Source organism: Triturus cristatus, chromosome 6, assembly GCF_964204655.1.
Source record: "Triturus cristatus chromosome 6, aTriCri1.1, whole genome shotgun sequence".
In the NCBI taxonomy this organism is placed as follows: domain Eukaryota; kingdom Metazoa; phylum Chordata; class Amphibia; order Caudata; family Salamandridae; genus Triturus; species Triturus cristatus.
In genome coordinates this window covers 1,057,219,378-1,057,235,747 of record NC_140589.1, presented here as the reverse complement: position 1 = coordinate 1,057,235,747, position 16,370 = coordinate 1,057,219,378, and the positions used below count along the sequence as shown (strand labels likewise).

General features: G+C 47.6%; 1 protein-coding gene across 10 annotated transcripts in view; it reads left to right on the top strand.

Annotated features, from left to right (window-relative positions):
- Window positions 1–16,370, top strand: part of EPB41L2 (erythrocyte membrane protein band 4.1 like 2) — a 680,749-nt gene that overhangs the window by 33,525 nt on the left and 630,854 nt on the right. For 2 of the 10 annotated variants that reach the window (XM_085611880.1, XM_085611890.1), the window contains exon 2: window positions 7,968–8,053. The exons of the other annotated variants lie outside the window; for them this stretch is intronic. The gene's annotated coding sequence lies outside the window, so the exon portion shown is untranslated. The remainder of the gene's footprint in view (window positions 1–7,967; window positions 8,054–16,370) is intronic. 10 annotated transcript variants of the gene reach the window in all.

Below are 16,370 nucleotides of genomic sequence, written 5' to 3'. Positions count from 1 at the left end.
CATATGCTGAGAGCACGTCCGTGACGTTATCCAGTCTGATCCCTTTTTCTCTGCCTCTATCCGCAGCTTGATGGCCAGAGGCTCTTAACACAGGCACAAAAAGCAGAGGTGACAGCGGGCATGCCTGACGGGTGCCTCTACCTACTGGGTATGTACCTGATATGTGATTCCCGGTCCGGGCCCGCACCATGGGTCCTGTGTAAAGCAATTGCACCTAGCGGTATACCAAACTTCCCCAGTGACCTGGCCATGTAATCCCATTGCAAGGTGTCAAAGGCCTGTCTAAAGTCTAATTTGATACAACCTTGCATTCTGTGTGTCTGCTGGAGTGGATCCCATGACATAATAAAGTCTCCTAATGTTGAGGGATGTGCTGCGCCTAGGGATAAACCTGCATTGATCCACATGTACGAGTTTGTGTAAGTATGGAAGTAAGCGGCGTGCCAGTAGTTTACATAATATTTTATTTTCTGTGGCAAGCAGAGAGAGGGGTCGATACCCTGCAATATCTGGAGCAGAACGACCCAGCTTAGGGATTGATAAAACTTGTGCTTGCATTTTGGTAGAGGGGAGGGCCCCAGCATCCATCGCGGATTTGTACAGCTGTTCTAGGTGGGGAATCAATGTATCTGAAAAGGTGTCGAAGAATTCTATAGGTAGGCCATCTAGACTGGGGGCCTCGTTGCGCAGCAGCGCCCATATAGCTGCTCTGATTTTGGCTCTGGTAATGGGGCCTGACAGTTCTTCCCTGGCAGTGTAATCTAGTTGGAGGAATGGTAGGTCATCTAAGAAAGCGTCTATAGATTCGTCTTTCTGTTGCACTGCGGCTTGGTAATACTTATGGAATGATTAATTTATTTCCTGCTGGGTGTGCACTGTGTTCCCTTCTAATGCAGCTTTTTCATGTATCGTAGTAGCGTGAGGGGCATCGCGTATAATGGGCGCTAACAGCGCACCAGACTTATGTAAATGTCCAGTATTTGTAAAGCGCGAACAATTACCCAAAGGTGTCAAGGCGCTGGGGGCCGTCGGGAAGATTAAGCTAGCTATTGCCTAGAGTCACATGGTGCTGGGCTGATCTGCCGCCGGCACTGTGGATCGAACTGCGAGCCCCCAGATTCCAGAGTCAGTCGCCCTGGCCACTGTTCCACACATCTTCCCATCCTCTGTGTGTTTTATCTGAGTGTACGCTCTGTAATCCATTACTCTAAGGCTCTCTAATAGTTCAGCATGTTTAATGCGTGCCCCTTGCAGTGCCGCTGTCTTGGTGGGATCCTTCGCCACTTCCTGCACTATTGCATTCATGGTGTTCTCAGCTATTTTGAGGTTATTGTGTAGTTCCTGTACTGCCCCTGCAGTGATGCTGATGGGCACACCCTTATGACGATTTTAAAAGCATCCCAGTCTACCTGACATGTGGAGTCAGTATCTGTGTTTTCTGCAAAGTAGTTTGTGATGTCTATTGCCAGTGTGTTCCGAAAAACAGAATCCTCCAGCATCTGTGGCCACAGTCTCCAAGTGGGGACCTGGGTGGGGATCCTGCCCCATCCGATTGTAAGCTCTAGGGGGTTGTGATTGGAGAACGTCTTCTCCAAGTATGTAGTGTGAGTCACTTGCGTAGCAAGGGGAATGGAACAAAATATTCGGTGTATTCTCGTGTCAAACAAGTATTCCCTATTGCTTCGATTTTTAAGACGCCAAATGTCTCTTAGTGCCCACCCCTCTGACCATCTACACAGTGCCTCCACTTGCTTAACAAATCCTGCCCCTGGAATCGGTGGATGTGAGCGATCCATAATAGTGTCCATGACCGCATTGTGATCGCCCCCTAGTATCCATATGGGTAGGCCACCCAGTCTGCCAGCACCCCATTGAGACCTGCAAGAAATTTGTCTTGTTCAGATTTAGGGCATAAAGGCTGCCCAGCACCACTTGCGTACCATCCAGCGTTTCTCGCACCAGTGTGTATCTACCCAGTGTATCAGCTCACGTCTCTAACGCTACGAACGGGGGCTCCATTCCTTACTCATACTGTTGCCCCCCCTTGCAAATTCATAGTATGATGTGGAGAAGAATTGTCCCCTCCATTTCTTGCGCAATTTACTGATCTCTGAGTCGGTGAGATGAGACTCTTGCAGTAACACTATCTGGGCCCTGCGCCTATTGATCTGCGCATGTATTCTATGACGTTTATGTATGCATCCAAGTCCCCCGACATTCCAGGTGATTACATTATAAGTACCCAGCATGTGGTCTCATGTTTGTGAATGCTACGTATGGTAAACCAGGGCCTTCGGGCCAATGAGAGATTTCACAATGTGTAAAGCAAGCCAGTTCCCTTAAACACCCCTACATTAAACTGAAATACTAGGTCCAGAGCTAAAACTGCTCTGGTCCAAACTAGGATCACAACAATGTGAAAACTAAGCACGTTTCAAGTTGATTTTGTATGCTGGGGGTTGCTACCTACACCCTGCATGGTATTGTGTACAGTTACCGAGCTCCCTAAGCCTGGCCTAGATACAGTTAACCACATACATTGGCAGAGCTGGGAAAGGGCATATGCGTCGATCGGCTATTATCTGATCAAATCTCAGTTCTAAACATACTTTGTCCGAATCAGCTCCCAGCATGTCCTTTCATGTACAAAAAAGAACAGGGGGTGGGAATAAGGGATGTTACTTTTATCCTATAAAATCTTCTGCTCTCTGAGGAGTTGCAGTGCTAAGCAGAGCTATACTGTTCTCAGAATCAGAGTGAATAGTGTTCTCCTCCGAGGAAACCGACGTCGACTGAGGGTGCGGGTCTCTAAGCGTACTTGCCGCTGCAATCGCCTCCTCACGGCCCTTCAGGGCTTGCTCCAGAGTGGGATTTCTAGCTTGGGAGCTGTGGGCCAGTCTGTTGCATCTTGATCGCCGACTTGTCGTAGACTTGGGACTATGTGGCATGTTTTGTGAGGAGGCCCCAGATGTTGTTGGGGAGAACATTACTTCCAGCCACTCGTCAGCCCCCTCCGGGGTTTCAAAAAATGGTGCTTTTTGATCATGCAGGACCTTCAGGCGTGCTGGGAATAGCAATGCATACTTTAGGTATACCGCCCTGAGCCTCTTTTTTTGTAGCCTGATTGGAGGACCTTTTGCGCTGCACAAGCATGGTGTAGTCCGGGTATAATGATATTCTTTGATTTTCAAATTGGATTGGGGATCTCTCTCTTGCCTTTTAGAGCAACCAGTCTCGGTCCTTGAAGTTTAATATTCTAGCGATCATGGGGCGAGGGCATGCCCCTGCCACTGGCCGGCCCAAGGGTATCCTGTGCGCCCTCCCCACACAGAAAAATCTGAAAGACCTTCCAGAGCTACATTGTCTTTGAACCATTTTTCCATGAACTTGGTGGCGTCGGAGCCCTCCCTGCGTTCCGGCATGCCGATGACGCAAACTTGGCTCTGGCGATTCCTGCCCTCTGCATCGTCAACTCTGTCCTGGAGATCCATCATTTGTCCTTGCAGTTGAGTGAGTTGCGATGTATGTTCTTAGTGCTGTGGCATCAACTCCGCTAGTGTCGTTTTGTTATCTTTCACAGTCTCAGCCAGTTTGGCGTGGTCTACCTTTAAGAGAGTGAATCCCGTTGTGAGGGAACCAATTTGCTACTTAATAGATTTTCATAAGTCTCTCACCTCTTATAGAATGAGGTTTAGCTTGTCTAGTGGTGATTCCATGTGCATGGGCGATATACAACTTAATAGTGGTTGTGTAACGCCCTGAACGTCTCAGGATCGTTTAACAGACACGATAATGAGGACGCAACCACTTGTGAAGGGTTAGTTATTTTAATGAAGGCAAAAATAATACAAAGAATAAACAAAAGTTATAGTCACTGGAATCCACCAGGCTAAGTACGTTACCAGCCCACAGCACGGATGGTCCTAACCGTCCTCTGCATATACGCCGATCCCGGCGTATGCCAACAGAGGGCAGAAATGAAATGGCCGACAATGCCAATCGGTAGGCTGTGAGGGGCACGAAGAGTGTTGGGGAGAATCGAGGAGTCAGGGAAACACCCAGCCGGGGTCTCTACCTGAAGGGAGCAGCCGCTCAACCTCTTCCTCAGACTGCACCGGGACGCGGAGTCACCTCCTGGTGATGCGTCAGCGATACCCCAATCAAAAGCAAGAAGACTGAACCGAGAGCAGCCGCTCGATCGATCCTGTGGACTTCCGAGTCTGTAACGCGGCAAACACCTCCTGGTGTGCGTTACAGCTGGCAGTCCCTGTATCTCTGGTCGGGCTGGGAGTTACGACTCCAACCAGCAAAAGCGCCACTGCGCTTTGACTCAGCCGAGTCAAAAAGCGAAGCTCAATGGTTGACCGGTAGAGCTTCCGGGTCCTTCACAGGTGACGATGGGGCAAGACACGGCCCAGGGAGTAACGACTCGACCTACCTCCGTTCTTGCCTTACTGGAGCACCACTCCGGAACACTGCTCTTCACGAAGCAGGTACGTCGGTGTAAACACAATATCCGACAGCGTTGTACCTCCCGGTTCCTCCCTTTATAAGGCGTGTTTTCCTTGAGTTATGTAACAGCTCTCCTGTTTACATAAGGGCGTGTTTTCCTTGAGTTATGTAACAGCTCTCCTGTTTACATAACCTCTCAACCGCTAAGCATCCTGGGAGATGTAGTCCGTTTTCGCTGGTTACCGTTTTCCTCCCCTCGCATGACAGGAATTCTTGACAGGTTGCTGGGTGCCTGTGTCCATCTGCGAACGCAAGCTCACGGTGGCTGACTCAGGGAGTTTGGCTTTGGTGCATCTCATTTCATTGTAGTGTGCAATACACCGCTGATTGACCGCCAGGGATTCTCATCAAGCATGTGTCGCAGTCCAGCCAATGGCGCATTCACTATCGAAAGGCAGGGTTCACTACTTGTATTTTAGTCAGCAGTGTATGGGTTCCTGTGCCTGTCTGCTGCCAACCCAATTCAGTGCAGTGGGCCAGCGTTTTCCTTAGTTCGTGGCTGTAAGCCCCTAAAGACGCACAAGGGCAAGGTTCCAGGTCTCTGGACAGGGGTACTAACCAGCCTGGCATAAGCGGGCAGGAGACAAACCTATAGTATTCACTCATGTCGTCTGATTTACTACATTCTCCCCAGGCCCCCCTCACATATCGCGTCTGTTGGGGGGGGGGGGGCGTAACAGCAGGTGTCTTCACAGCCTCCTGTGCAGCATCCAGCAGACCACTGTCCAGCTCCCAGCACACACCGGGGGGAAAGGAAGAAGGTCTTGTGCCAGGCCCGGCAGCCTTTCCAAGGGCCTCTCCCAGCAAAGCAGCGGCTCTTCCAATCGCCCTCCCAGCGGCCCCCCGAGTCCCATCAGTTTCATACGTGACCCTGCAGCGCTGGTATCCACTATCCGGGAGGAGAAAGGGGGAGAGTGAGGGGGGAGAGAGAGCCCCAGGCCATAGGCGCTACTAATCAGTACTCATAGGCCGGGGACCCCCCGCCACTCACCTCCGCTCCCTGCATATTTTGTTGTGCCACTTGACTTGGAACGGGCCTCCGCTACACTCTGGGCCAGATCCACTCTATACCTGCATCCATTTGTTCAGTGGTGCGGCCCAAAGAATAGCAGCAGAGCAGCCCGGTTGTCCAGTGTGCAGGCCGCGGCCCACGGCAGTCCCCAGCAACCGCCCCGCACTTCCAGGTGGGGAGGTGGGAGAGAAGTCCCCGAGCTCCCTCCGCCACCACCGAAGGGGAGAAAGATCCGAAGTCAGAAGGTAGGGAGGGGGAGCGAGGAGGGCCTCCGCCGGCCCCTGCCCACAGTCCACCGCCATAGCACTCTGTCGGCAGGGCAGCCAGTTACTCAGGCCTCCTGGTCCCGATCAGCACTGTGTGCACCCAGAGGGCCCTCGATCATTTCCAGCATCTGCGGCATACCAACGCAGCATTCACCGCTCTCAGTGTAGAGCCAACACACAACGCTCAGCGGGCCTGAAGGGAGGAGGGCACCCGCACTCTAGTGCTCCAGGGCGGTAGAGAAGGCACAGTCCTGGCTGGCTGCATGGCGCCTCGGCCTCTGACTATTCGCTGCAGGGGCCCTTCCACACCTCCGTGATTCCTCAGCTGCAGGGAGAGAAGCCCCGAGGCAGGGCTGAAAGCCGCACCTCTCAGCATGCCGCTCATGGCGCCGCGTCGATACCCAGCTCAGCTCCAGGTCCCAGGCACAAGGGCAGGCCCCACAGGTAGGCTTCAGCTAGTAAGCCCGTACTCAGCGCCTATCTCCGCCAGGTGTCCTCTCCTGCACTTAAGGGACAGTAAGCTCTCCCCTCCGCCTTTATGCCTTTGCGTTGTTGCTTTTAGGTGGTTAGCTTGGCCCCAGCTCCTCAGGATACTGCAGGCCGGACAAGGAGCTCTTCTAGTTTGCGTCCGCCATGCTTGGTGGTTAGCCACGCCCCCCTTCATTGTTGATCCACAGGGTGATTATCCATGCCACATTTTCAGAGTAGCTGCCAACTTTGTAAATTTCCTCGGTTTTAATTCATTTGATTCAAATCAAGTGTACATCCTTAAAAATCAGAGGTTGGTCTGCTCTTCATGTTTGCCATTTGGACAGCCAAACATTAGAGGCTGTCCTATATTTCTTTGTATTCCCTGGCACCTTCATCTCTTAAATAAAAATGTGATCTGACTTTCACTCCTCCTGCTTTGTTGAGGAATGTTTGATTGGACCATACCTTTGTTTCTGGGAGATAAATTCCTCCTCTCGTCACTGCTTGTTGGTTCTAGAGTGATCTGTCTTAGCACCTCCTCAGGACTGTGCACTACAATCTTATTGATGGAAATGTGATCCACAATCATCAAAACTGAAGGATGGAAATACTCCTAAACTAAGTCGTTCTCTTCCAGGTACTATGACTCCATACTTCATCCTGCCAAGTGTAGGCCTCTGTCCCTCCTGTATTTGTCGCCTTGGTGAGGTACTCACACCTAGTCCGCAATTCAACTAGCAAAGAAATGTCTTCTAGTGTCTCTGGAAGACATAAGTTGAACTTGGAATCTTTCTTGCATCTTCTCTTGTCACAGCTGAGCTTTACCCCCATATCTGTAGGATTATACCTGTCTACATGATTTATATCTGTCTCCCATGCCAAGAGCCTGGAGCCAAATCCATATTGCCTTATATTGCCTTATAAAGCTTTCTTCAAAGATGGGATGCTCAAACCGTGAGGTCTTCTGTCTTCTTTCTTAACGGCGATATAGGTTCGATGCACCACTTGGATTTCTAAGCGTGCTCTGAGGTTATACTTTAGGTTGTGTTTATTGTTCAGCATATGTAAATGCTCAACTTGCCAAACACGTTTTGGGTCACTAAAATAGCATCATTTGAGGCTGATTTCGGACATGGACTGTGAAACACGCGGATCTAAATTTTGTAATGTTCTGCACTACTGCAGTTATTGCCAAATCCTTATTGCTCACTTTAAGAAAAAACATTTGTTGCAGGAGTCTGTTCATAACTTTCCCAAGTGCTTTTATTCTGCATGATTTTATTTGCAATCAATACGTTATAGTCTCTGCATGTTTAGAGTCAGTTGTATTGACATGCTTGAAGTAGAAAACAGTACGTACAAAGTGGCAGTATCATCTGGTGTAATGAATACATATCTCCTTCTAATACCTTCCTGTATCCCTGTGGAATCACCCTCTGCTAGATGCAACATTTCAGCATGGCTATTCTTCTTTTCTAGCTCGCTCTCTTCGCAAAATACTCCTTCATTCTAATGGAGTTTGTTTTTCCAGTTGTTTCCTGCTTTTCTGAGTTTGCTATGTCGTAGCAGTTTCCACTCTTTTTAAAATCTGGCTCAGTACACATTATTGGTTCCCCGCATGAATGAAATTTCCGTTTTAGATTTACATCAAAGTCCATCAAGATTTCACTGGCAGTACAGACGTTTAACGAAATTCATTTTTGTAGGATTGTTTCCTGCATCCTTTTGGCAGTCTCAATGACAGCTGCATTATGATTATGAAAGAGCGGTCCAAGAGGAAAACACAGCACAGGTTTGACATTATTGTTGTAACACTTTAGCTTGTTTTTTTCAGCTGCTTGGACATTGTAATATAATTCAAAATGTAGGTTTGCTTTGGGTAGAGGTTGAAAAGTCTACTTGAATTCATAAATGTTTTAGGAAAAGTCCAAAATATTTTCCTCTTGTGGTAATTCATGCAATTTAAGAAGATGTCCTATTTACTGGTGTGTCGAAAAAATCACCAGGATCTGTCATAGTAAGCAATGTAAGTCTTTGACTTTCGAGAGTACTATTCATTCTTTATGATTACTCATGGATTTTCAAAAGGGAAGACAGGAAGAACCTGCATTTGTGCATCAGCACATCAATTCCCTTTTGTAGCCAGGAAAAAAAGAAATTATCTGTAGTGATGCCTTTCTGTTATTTCTTTGTGGAATATAAGGTTATTCTCATTCTTTTCATCCGTGGAAATGCACTTGGTCCTAAACCTTTGTCTACGAGTGCTTCCAGAGATAATTGTCATACACAATGTTCCTGTAAGCCGCACAAGCAAAAAGATTCGTAGGTATAATATGTAGTTTGCATTGTCATCATCTTGATGCTCACAGTTTCCTGACCCTAAATTTAATCTTCAGACTGCTCCAAATCCATCAAATTTCAGGTTTTCCTCAATCAAGCTTTCCATTTTTGGTCATAAATGTCTGTAGTTCCTGATTCTGTGGATGAGGATCCGTGGGAAGGCTTAGATAGATGTTCTTGTTCACCAAATGCCTCTAAATTAATGCCATTGATGTTCAATTCATGTTTAGTGCACAAGTAAGTAAAACAAGTATAATTCTCTTCTTTGGGGCATGTTATGTTGATTCTTTGCAATTGTTCCTAGCCAGGTTGAGGGTTCTATATGAGATTAAAACCTTTTATTTTGCCCTAGTTTGCTTCAGACTACAAGTTTCTGGAGCAACTAGGCAAAGACTAACCCATGTGAGGCTGACCCAGGGCCAGTCAGAAGCCTTACTGTGATTGTGACAAAATTGGAACTCCATGGATGTTAGGAGGTAGGACTTATCTGTGAACACTTTTGAATGATTAAGTGGATACATTTAGGACTTTGCATTTTGTCTGATACTGAGACACCCCATAGGCCTGTGCATCCTACCCTCCCGTACTAGTGCTCAGATTATCTGTGGTGTGGACGAAGAAGACTGTTATTATAACATTTTATATCCTTCACCTTCAGGACAAATACTGTAAATTTGTGTTGGACCATATTTCTATAATGATACAAAGTGCAATACTTCATTATATATTGTAAAACTGGTTTTACATTTCAATAATCATTATTTATACACAAAGTGCATTACTCTCCTTCAAAGGGCTGCAGTGTCTTCACCTATTTTTCTGATCACCTGCCACTTCTCTCCTGCCTCTGCCTCATCTGGCCTGGCTATGCCTCATCTCGCCTGCCACTATCTCATATCCCTTCTTTCTGTAATCTCATCCTGATTATTTTGCAAATCAAATAATCTTTATTCTCGATCATTTAGATCATCAAATAAGTACATAACAGTTTTTAAAATTTTGAAGTTTTCGATATTTTAAACAGTTCCATGTAAACAATGACTTTCGAAAATTTCATAGTGCGACCTTTAAAAAAAACATAAAAAGAGATAATCCAATATCTTATAACATTATACAACCCCCCCTCTTTTAAAAAACGAGATCGAACATACCACATGGCCATTAAATACTTTGCCACAGCAAAAACAATCGGAGGTGACAAATCAGTTTTTAGGATTCTGAACGCAGGCAGATATTTCCTAAATCCCATATTTTTAAGAATGGGTAGAAGCCAGTACTTCCTCACTCTTTGGTAGGCTTTACAAAAAAGGACCACATGTAGGTCACTTTCCTGGGGATATGCACAGGCTGGGCACTGCTCTATTGTTGAAGACTGGGACCAAGAGCTGGTGAAGGCCCTCAGGGGTAGAGAACCGTATCTCCACTGTAGGTATAGCTTTCTTGCCATCACAGGACCCATACCATCTAATACACTTTCCATTAGGTAAGAGTCTTTCAATTGTATAAATGTATGAGTCAATGAGCCCACCCGTGTACTGCCTAAAGCGGTGGTCAGCTTTGACTGGTAATAAAGTTGTGAGAGTGCCTTTCGAGAGGTCCTCCTACTTGAGTTAACAGGGTCGGTCCATAATTCCGGTAGGCCTAAACTTTCACATAGACTCTTTATGTATCTTAACCAGGGGATGTTATTGATGTTCGGTAAAGCCAGGAACTCCTGGAGCTCGCTTCTATAATCACTAATATCCTGGCTGCTCCATATTCGTTGCCAAAAGGCTAGGGGTGTCAGACCAAGTTCCTCAGCGATTGGCCTGAGACCTAGGTCCAATCTCAGGGGAAGCAATGGGGTACTCGAGGGGAGGGCCACTAGCTGCCTGAGAAATTTGTTCTCTGTAATTGTTAGATTTTTAGCAGGAACATGGCCCCAAAGTTCCGCCCCGTATGTAACTGAGCCCCCGAGCTTGGTATTTATAGATCTGTATCATGGGGCCCAGTGGGCGATATATAGATTTACCCGCCATTCTAGTAATACCCCCCGCTTTCTGTGATAGTTTCAAATTTGCCTTAATCGTATGTGTCCCCCATGTCATTTTCTCATTCAGGGTTACCCCCAAATATTTGAATGTGGAAACCCTCTCCAATCGCACTATACCTAACAAAGGGTTAGGACGTGTTGAGGGGGTAGGGTTCAGAATCATAAATGTTGTCTTGGAGGCGTTAATTTCGAGGCCCCTCTCAGTACAAAATTTCAGGAACCCGTCCACTATCCGTTGGATTCCCATGGGGGATTTAGACAGCAGCAGGGTGTCATCTGCAAACATTATGGCAGGCACCCTGCTGCCATTCAGTTTAGGAGCGTCGATGTCTTTTATCCTGGACAGGTGGGCAATACCCCTATTGACAAAGAGGCAAAACAGGGTGGGTGCGAGCACACATCCCTGCCTCACCCCCCTGTCAACGGGGAATCTTTCTGTTAAGCCCCCCATCCTGCCACACCTGACCCGCGCAAAGTTGTCCTGATGTAATTTAATCAGAATGGCCAGGATATCTGGCGGGACTCCCAAGTCATCCAGGACACTCCAGAGTTTGGATCTTGGCACCAAGTCGAAGGCGGCACGCAAGTCCACGAACACCGTGTACAAGCTGCCCCCCTCGACAAGTGCCGTCCTCCAGTAAATAAGATTAAGGCGAAAAATGTGGTCCATGGTGGATACCCCCTTTCTGAACCCGGCCTGGTAAGGGCTCATGGTGGCGGTCTCCTCTATCCAGTTCTGTAAACGATCTAAGATAAGCCTTCCGAAACGTTTTTGCGACACATCTGTCAGGCTGATGGGCCTGTAGTTGGATGGGAGCAGGGGGGAGCCTTTCTTAAAAATCGGAACCACCTCTGCGCCCAGCCAAGTACAGGGCACCTCCATACCCTTCAGAATCGCATTGAATAGTACCAGGAAATAAGGGGCCCATATGTCTGGCTCCTGTTTAAAAAGATCACCCGGGAGACCATCCAGGCCAGGTGCCTTCCCAGTTGACAAGCCTGATATGGCAACCTGGACCTCTTTTTCGGTGAATGGGTCCCCTTCCAGACAGTTATGTACAGATGGAATAATACAGCCTCCATGCCCTGGTTCCACTGTGTACAGAGACTGGTAATGCTCCTGCCAAATCTTGGAAGAAATATTTGGCTCTATTGCCGAAACAAGTTCCCCGGAGCCTGTGTTGACAATTCACAAAAACTTCCGTGAGTCCATAGAGGCTAGAGAGCTGGCAAGTTCTTCCCATTTATTCTGGTCCCACTCAATCTTAGCATTAGCAATCAGCTTCTTGTATTCGCGTCTCCTGGCTTGAATCTCAGGCCTACTTTTGCGATTCTTAATGCTCGACAAAAGGTCCCTCCTTGCTCTGCGGCACACCACATTATACCATGTGCACTGGTTCCTTCCACCCCCCCTCCTTGGTCCATTATTGAATAGATCTGCAGTCAGAGTCTTTACGACTTCTTCATGATTCAGCCAAATTTGTTTTTTTTTTTCCCCTGAACTAGGTTCATCACTTAAAGTGGCCATGTTCTCCAATATGGGAATGAGATTATTATAAAACCGGGGGAGCTTGACTGTACTTGCTACTATTTTTTCCCACTTAATTCTCCTCCTATTACTTTCGAGGACTAGATCAGGGTTAGTCTTAGGCGATTCTACTTCCCCATGGTCCCGTCCAGGAAGGAGAAAGTCCAATTCCAGGGCATTGTGGTCGCTGTCTTCTCTATCAATAACCCTAAAATCAATGACATGCGACCACGAGGATAGTTGCACTAAGATATAGTCTAATCTTGATTCCCTACCTTTCCGATTGAATGTGGGTTTACTCGGGATATCAGATTTAGCACGCCCGTTACAAGCCCTCACCCCATGTCTCAAAGTTAGGGCAGTAATCTGGAGTGCTAGTGGGCTCCAAGCTTTGGGCGATATAGATACTGTCAATGGTACTCGCCATCTTGCATCTTCCTCTAAGAAAGCCCCATCTAAGAGACCTGCTAAGGGCTCAAAATGTGAGTTCAAATCCCCACCCACTACAAAAGGGAACCCCTTAGGGAGTTCAGCGAGAAGATCCGACAGTTCGTCAATGGTGGGGGACTCCTGTGAGATGGTAACCGGCCTTGAGTATACATTTACCACCGCTAATCTGCAGCAATGGGACCATTCCAGTAGAACCACAAGTATGTCTTCTGATGCCACTGGAAAACGCGTGGCCTGGCATCCCAGGTGAACTGCGACCCAGGTTTCAAGGCCTCCCGATGGACGCCCCCTTCCCCCCCCCATTTCGCAGGAATGGAGAATACTGCAAAACCCTGCCTCGCATGTTCCTCTCTCTCCCAAGTTTCCTGGAACATGCATAGATCTTTGGCATCAGTATATTCAATCCATTCCTGACAGTCGTACTTATTTCCCAAACCTGCCACATTCCATGTCAATATTTTTAATGGCGGGGACCTATCGTTCGAAATAATAGTGTGGGTGGAAACATTCCCTTTATCGCTGGCCATGATCTCTGGATATATTGGGGGGAGGCTTATTTCTTCCCCCACAATGTGACGTGGCTTGCCAATGGAATTACTCAGAACCCCATGGTGTTCTAGGGCGTTGGGCAACTCTGTCTCTAGACTAATTCCGTCCACAGCCTCCCATAATACAGAGTTACACTTCCTGCTTGTGTATATGGGCAGTCAATCTACCATGTCTAGCTGACTGTACCTATTCTGCGTTGGAAGGTAAAATTGCTGAGGGGATCTCCGGGGATGGTAGTCTTGCTCACTAATGCCCCAGTTACCGCCTCTCCTATGGCAAATTTCCCATCCCTCGTCTACCATATTGGTGGTGTAGTGGGCTAGCTCCTGTCTTCTAGAGTTGGGGAATTCTCTCCATCCTCTTGCCAACCCCCCACCCAATCTCTCCGGATGTGTGCCTTGTACATTAATTTCAGGGTACCCTTGGTATTGGCTTCTGGGGCGATGAAAAACTCCCCTTCCTTTGATATCTCCCCACCCGGCCGGTCTTTGTATCCGAGCCCCCCAGGTCTCATCCTCTCTATCATATACTAGAGGAGGGTAGAAAAAGGAGAGGGGTAGGGATTGAATGGTAGTCCCCTCATCCTCTGGGATCCATCCGCATATGTGCAGGACGGTCCTATGGTCTTTAAAGCTGACTATAACACAGTCACCATTTATGGATTTAGTTGAACTACCCAACCAAGGGACCCTTCGTACCATAAGGACTGCGCTCAATATACCTTCCGGGAGCGGTCTGTATGTGCATAGCCAATTTATCACCTTATTCTTAAGGGAGGCGGTGGATTCTTTAGAGGTAGCGTTCAATTCTGGTACCTCTACTAGGACAACAGTATATGGGGCTGCCTCTGGGGGAAGATGTATTGGTCTAGGCTTTATCCTCTTGCTCACACCCTCGGTCGTTAGTTCTCCAGTATTCGGTGTGTTGATAGGAGCACGATCACTTTCCCCAACTTGCTTTGCACTAGTTGGAGGGGAAGGTGGATGATTATACTGTTCTACATGATTTTTTGGAGGATTTGCCTTCAAGTATGTGTTGTTACTTATAGACGGGGTAGGTTTTGCCTGCTGCGCTATATGTGTGACACTTTTAACCTGATTTGTAGCCTGAGAGGGTCCCTTTTTTGTTACTCTGTCGGGAACCTTGCTCCCACCATTATTAATTACTTTGAAACTGTCATCTAGTTGGACTGTCGACTTTTCTATGGCCACTAACCTAGCTTCCATTTTTATTAGCCTTTCTTCCAGTGGGCTTAAGAGGTTTCTTATGAGGGCACCTATATCCGCAAGGGTAACATCCTCCTCAGTGGGCTCTAATAAATTCAATTCAGTGTGGGTGCTTGTCTCCCCCGGTGAATTGAAGCGCATGGCCTCAGCTCTATCTATTTTTCCCCTAATGTTTAAACAAGAATTGTTTAATAGCGGATACGAGGAGAGTGTTGAGGTGTTCAGCTTTCGCGAGCCCTTGTTCTTGGGCCCTCCTCTCTTTTTCGGTATTGCTCCTTCTCTAATCCCCTTTCGCTTGTTCGCTTTTGGGCCTGCGGGGTTAACATTATCGGGGTCTGGGATGGGGTTTATAGTAAGTATGGGGTGGGGTTGAGCAGGCGGAAGAGTTAGCATGCTAAGGTCTACAGAATCACTAGGGTCCTTCATGCTTAACTGGGAAGTACAATTTGATATATCCAAAGTCCCGGAGGGATCACTTGTGCCGGCCACCCCCGTGTCCAACACAATAAGTTCTGGGCTTACCTCAGGAGACTTTGCCTGGGCCAAGGGACCCATAGACGATCTCCTCACCCAGTCCAATTCCTGAGATATTCGCCTCTCAAGGAGCGTAATGTCCTCTATTAATAGGGACCCAGCTTTCACGAAGTAATTATCCAATGTTCCCTTTGATACAGCTGCAACAGCCATTGCACTTTTACTCCTTGTTTCCCTTGTCGTCATCTCTACTACCAAACACCAACCGTAACCCTCAAATTCCAAATGAATTCCCGGGATGGACCAAGGGGGGTGGCCCAGGCCCAGCCTCTCCCGGCCTCAAACGGCCCGCCCTTTGCCCGGGCTTCGCCCCGGGCTGCGCCCCGCACGCGTCCCGCTAACGCGTAAGTGATCAGGGGATTATAAAGTAAGAGGGGGAGGAGTTAAAGGAGGGGCCGGGAAGAGTGACCAGGTGTGCTGAATGAATCTGGCAGCTACGCACCCTGGACCTCGCAGTCCCAGCAAACAGGCAGCCTCCAGGTGTAAGCACCCTCAATAGAATGTCCCAAGGCTCCTCGGTGCAGGAAGAGTTGAGGAGAGCAAATCGGCAAGGTCCGCGCCTGCGAGCGGCTCCCGCGAAGCGGGGGCCGCGATGCGTTATGTAGGCGGAGGAGCTGAAGGAGGGGCCGGGAAGAGTGACCAGGTGCGCTGAATGAATCTGGCAGCTACGCACCCTGGACCTCGCAGTCCCAGCAAACAGGCAGCCTCCAGGTGTAAGCACCCTCAATAGAATGTCCCAAGGCTCCTCGGTGCAGGAAGAGTTGAGGAGAGCAAATCGGCAAGGTCCGCGCCTGCGAGCGGCACCTGATTATTTGGTTTTAGGTGTGTGATATATTTTCCAACAGTTCCATATTTGAGTCATTTAGGCAGTCTCTTTATTTTCCTTCAATTTTTGATTATTTTGTACTCGCAGAAAACATTTAAGATGTTCGATGACTTTACATTATTTGTGTTTGCAAATTACATTTCAGATATTATTTCTTCAGTCTTTTTGATGGCTTGTTATCTTATGGATGATTATCAAGCAAAAACTTAATATCTTCAAAGACATGCAAGATGTTTTTGAATGGAGCACATGGTTGGAGTCCATAGTTTCAAAGCTTTCCAGCCGCACTAAGGCTTGCATTGTCTCCTAAATTTTAGGACTGTCATAAAGCTTTGGAAATTACATGAATTTGTGGAGAGAAGTCTAAGGAATTTCTTTTAGTATTGATGAATGCCACCAAAGATCGGTTTAGGCACTATTGTAGGGGTCTGAATTTGTCACTTGCTAAAACCAGGAGCCGGTGCAGTTACAGGCCTTGAAAAATATAGAAATGGTATCAGACAGTACACATGACTAGGCTAACCTGTTTTAGATTTAAACCTAGAATAATCGATAAAACCCCACCGAAAGAGAAACTGCTCTCATCAGCGTAAATACATAAACACTGATAAACACCTGCAAAAC